This window comes from Temnothorax curvispinosus, unplaced genomic scaffold (assembly GCF_003070985.1).
Source record: "Temnothorax curvispinosus isolate PA1 unplaced genomic scaffold, ASM307098v1 QBEX01014427.1, whole genome shotgun sequence".
NCBI classification, from domain to species: Eukaryota; Metazoa; Arthropoda; class Insecta; order Hymenoptera; family Formicidae; genus Temnothorax; species Temnothorax curvispinosus.
In genome coordinates, this window is record NW_020224207.1 from 1 (window position 1) to 5295 (window position 5295).

Here is a 5295-nt window from a genome sequence, read left to right on the forward strand (position 1 = left end):
CAACACGGGAAACGTGCTTAACCTATTTTCAATTTATTTGTCAGATTTGTTTATGCCTAATACCTGGCTACATTTCACGTGCAAAAATATAGGTAAGTGTAAAATGCAAATTTAATTCTGAACTTAGTAAAAAGTATCCTTGCAATATGAAAGAGATATAGATTGCAAAAGTAGAGAGGTAACCTACTAAAGTTGTATTTGAACAATTACATCAAATTACAGATTTATGAAATATAGAAATAAACTTATATTGTATGTACAAGTAGATATAAGTAATTTTGTCATCGTACGGAAACTCGCAGTTTAAACTAACTATAAAATTGTTTGCAGATGCTTGATGTCATTGATGTCATTAAGAGGTAGAAAAGCAGTGGAATACTTCATGCACTTCCAAGTAAGTTAGAAAAGCATTAGCGAAGCTACTTAATCTTGTACAAATCATATTAAAGTACACATTAAAGAAATATAAATATATTTTGTCATTGTGTAAGGGTTGAAATCTGTCTTGGGACAAACGCAAAAAGAGAAGCCATAAGATGTCAAAGCGCTTAATCGAAACGAAACAGAGCATCAAGAACCTCGTCGTAGAGCAAGAAGCGGTGGCAGTCGAGCTGCATCATCTACGACCGGAATTTCCGAAGATGGCAGTTCAGGCCAACACACTGATTATTGTACAGAAGTAAGTTTCATTTTCAAGTTACAAATTTGATTTTGGACGTTTCAGAACTTTTATAATTTAATAACAGAAAGAGATAGTAGCAATAACTTGAAAAATATGTGTAACGCTGATTGACTATCGTGTTGTGAGGGCGTAATTTTCTTAACGTTGCCGCGCTATGAAAGGTTTAATTTACTGCATGATTTAATTTATCCGTATGATATTGCAGACCGAGGATTGCGAAAGTAAGAAAAGTTTATAAGAATTACATTTGTAATTTATAGGACGTAAACATAGAAGAGGATACAGAGAGTAGTTCTGATTACATGGGTGAAACGAGTAACGATGAACACAGTGGGTGGTGGTAGCCAATCTGGAGCCAGTATGAAACCAGGCGATGATCTTGCTACAGATAGCACATTAAAACGGATTCTAGAGCAGGATTATGACCTAATGAGTATTAAGAACAAGGTAAGTTAGTAATTAAATTTTAGTTAATATACATATATATTACAGATAAGCTATAAAGCGTTTGTGCCGGATACATTTTTCAACAACTAAAAACTATTCCTGCTGTTTGCATTTTATTTATTTTTCATATTTAAATTAAAATTATACAAGGATTGTAATTTATGTTAAAAACTAATCTTTCACTGAAAACAAATATCATACAAATATATCACTGATATTTATTTCAGCTTATACTTCCGGCGCAACCTACTGTGATAAATATTCCAGAATCTCTGGCACAGCATTTCACTACGACGCAGTTTACGAATATCCCAGAGAAACCTTAATTCTCATATCGCAGTTTACGAATGTCTCAGAGAAACTCTCTGATTGTGTCGATTAATTATCGAACGGAAAAAGGAAAATACAATAGCAATGTTTTTTTTACGTATCAGGATAAGCTGTGATTATATAAAAAAAGAAAGAAAAAAATAACGGAAAACAGAACCGAGCAGGAACAGGACGCAACTGTATTTCTAGACAGTCTGATTTTGTAAATTATTCTACGAGGAAAACACTTGTGTATTATATATATATGTATATGCGGATATGCGATATACAATTTGATATGATATATGATCTATGACGTTTGTTTATTACTATGTAAAGTGACAGACTTCGAAATTAAACATTAATTACTGTTAATCGTGGCGTTTTGAATTTATTCTTTTTCTTTTCTTTTACCTAAAGAGGATCATGAGAAAGTGAGAAAATTCCAAACGCTGCGAGAGTGCAGACACAATGGACATCCGAATTTTACAAAACGTGAAAAAACATTCGTCTTTTCTCATCTCTAAACTCCTCAGACCGTGTTAATATTTAAACAAAATAATTTACACGTCACTCATAGAGCTAGCGCGATAAAAAAATAAGTTAACATTTGTTGAAACAACATTATACATTTATGCCTAACAACAATTTTTTGTGCTTGCACTCGCGAATCTCTTGCCGACGTGATACTCGATTTTCTCACACAGAATTTCTTGCTATAAGACACAAAGGGGAAGTTTACTTCTTGCGGAAAATACTCGACATGCTGGGCGATTCAATTTTCTGTTGAAGTTATCTTGTTCATCTTCTGGCGCATATCCTTGGCAGACATTCACCGTCGTCATCGATAGGGAAAACCCGGAGCTCGTCGAGTGTCCTGGAATGAAGATAATTTTTTCACAAACGTTTAAACATTTTTCGTTATCGAGAAAATGTGTACAGGATACATAATGTTTCTAGAAAAGTATTCAATGGTCCAAAGATATCGAAATTCAGAAATATTCTACCAAATCTACTATGGATTATTGCGACTGTAGATTACAATTATATAATCACAGTAATTTCAAATCCAGGTCGCTGCCTGGTCTGCCGAGATCAGGAGATCTTTTTTTCGGCAATCAAAAATTCCAAGAAAATTAGCGTGTCGCTATAATAATGAGGGATGTTCGAAAGATTGCACCGCGTGATAAATTACAGTAATAAAATATAAAATTTCTTATATTTCTTTACCTCTGTATGTCTTATAGTTATTAATTCGTCAATTATTATAAACACGATCAGATATGTTTAGATTAACATAATTATTTTTATTCAATACCTATCTATTGGCTTCATTCAGTAAATACTGCCTGCACTCCGCTTCTCTGAGCAAGAAACGCACTGCATCTTCTTGCTGAGGTAGGCATTGATTTACCAACGTTTTGAGATGCCTCAGTTCCGGTAGTACTACTCCGGAAGCGCATTGACAGCATCAACGAGTTTCTAACAGCAGCTGATATTGGTATGTAGGAGCAACATTCAACAGCTAGTAATCTTCTCTCTGTGTACTTGTGTTGACTCTGCTCCCAACAAATCGTTAGAATGTCTTCCGTTTCCAGCGGCTCTTCGGCGAGCTTCGCCATTACGACTAAACCTGATAAAAAAAAAAAAGAAAGTAACCTTTAGTAACAGGTACATTCAGTAAGCAAAACACATTTTTTAATTATAAATGTATTTTATACATTGCAATATGCAGTACATAAGTAGCAACAAACCCGACTCCTCTTTTCAGAAAGAATAAATCTTATTGTATTTAAATCTATTAATCCTAAATCGATAAACTGTATTTTTTTTTACTAACCAGTCAATATCATTTGTCGCTCGTCCTCTTGCGGCCTCTTTTTTATAAACGACGGTTTATATATAAGTCTACATTCTGGGTTAATTTAGTTGAGCAAATATTGGTCGCTATCAAAAAACTATCCGTAATGCTTAATGTTAGCAATCCTAAACTTGGCTTTTTCTCCATGTTTAATTCAACCTAAAACACAGATAAAAATAAAGAAAAAGTCAGTGATATATTTGTATAATATTTGTTTTCAAAGAAAGATTAGTTTTTAACATAAATTTAAATTATACAATCCTTGTATAATTTTAATTTAAATATGAAAAGTAAATAAAATGCAAACAGCAGGAATAGTTCTTAGTTGTTGAAAAATGTATCTGGCACAAACGCTTTATAGCTTATATCTGTAATATATATTAACTAAAAATTAATTGCTAGCTTACCTTATTTTTATTTGGTAGATCTTGCTTGTCCTTCACCTCACTTGAATGCCGCCTATCGCCGAATCTGCTCTCCATCCTGGAAGCAAAACAGTCCACGTGAATGTTTATATGTTGTTCGTAATTTTGCCGGTCCGCACTGTACGCGTCGGGGCGCAATAATCTCCCGGTCGGAGTCAGTCCGCAAACGGGAGAGGAAATTCAATCAACTGAATCGTCGTTGGTAGATAGGAGCACTTTATTTTACAGTTTCGGATTATCGCGCTCGACGTGTCACTCTCGTGGCTTCTGAAGGCTCACTAAATTCCTGGCCGCGACCAAAGAACGGTTTCCGCGCGTGAAACGCGTGATCGAAGCGTGATCAACGGCCTGTCTTCGCAGGCATGGAATGTCTTTGTCTGATTTCATAAATATTCGATCACGCGTTCCGCACCTGCGGTGACGAGCTTCTAACACCACGTGATTCTCCAAGGACGAGAATGTTAGACAGAGACCCGAAGAATCGATGAATAAAAGTACAAGTTATACGTTGCATGTATGCTAGGATAACTTGGCTCGCCCGAAAATCGGCCAGGAGGTAGACGTATCGTACGTCCGACACGTCCTCGATTAACGTTAACGTCAATGATTGAAAGCCACGACATGAAATATAATAAATTATATGCGAGACGAAAAAGACGAGAAAATTTCGAAGAGAAACGATAGAATTTCATCGTCGTCAGATGATTGCAGATTAATTAATTTCAATAATGGATTTGATAGAATATCTGAACGTCATGAACAGTCTACTTGCTATTTCAAAAATAAAAAAGGATTTAAATGATTTTCTTTTAGCAATAAATCTCACCTCCTGTACTACACCGCACCGCGATGTCCCTAATTTAATTAATTTCTTTGCAATCTTCTAATTCGATAACACTTCAAATTGCAACAATTAAGAAAATAAGCTGAAGATATATAATTAGTAATCCTTAAGATATATGTAGTAATCCTTAAGTCCTAAGAAATTAATCAATCATAGTTAATTATTTTCCTCACATTCGATTGTGATTGATCAATTTCTCACAGCAGATCTTAATGGAGTAGGGTAATCTTAAAGTTGTAGGGTAGTATTTCATTGTCGGATCTTTTATATTTAAGGCCGGCTGGAGTAATCTTAAGAGAGAGAGAGATGTTATAAACTAATCATTCGATTGTTAGATATAACAGAGCCGTATATATTATCAACCTTAAGCCATTGTCTTGAAATAAGAACCGACTATGTATACTAGCCTTAATTTTACTCATTAATTGTTCGTTGCTTAGCAAGGAAGATTTTACAGAAAAATATATTGCTCTTTTTCTTACCTATATAACACGAGATGAGGTAATATGCGAAATCGAAATATATACGCAAGCCGTCCGCGACTTCTCTGCATATATTTACTTCGTTTACTGTCTTCTCTATGGTATACGGTATTATTCACTTTACTCCGTTGAGGTTTCTGTTCGTAATATTCTCGGTTCGGAATATTCGTAAACTGCGTCGTAGTACAATGCTATGCTAATCTGACAAATAAATTGAAAATAGGTTAAGCACGTTTCCCGTGTTG

At 34.7% G+C, this 5295-nt stretch overlaps 1 long non-coding RNA gene across 1 annotated transcript; it reads right to left on the bottom strand.

The window, feature by feature from the left end:
- Positions 1-1556: 1556 nt before the first annotated feature.
- LOC112464671 lies at positions 1557-5289 on the bottom strand. Its single transcript, XR_003041938.1, has 5 exons — positions 5051-5289; positions 3707-3782; positions 3279-3458; positions 2757-3071; positions 1557-2315 (listed from the first exon to the last, which is right to left on the bottom strand). It is a non-coding gene; the product is annotated as an uncharacterized LOC112464671 (long non-coding RNA).
- Between the last annotated feature and the right edge of the window lie 6 nt (positions 5290-5295).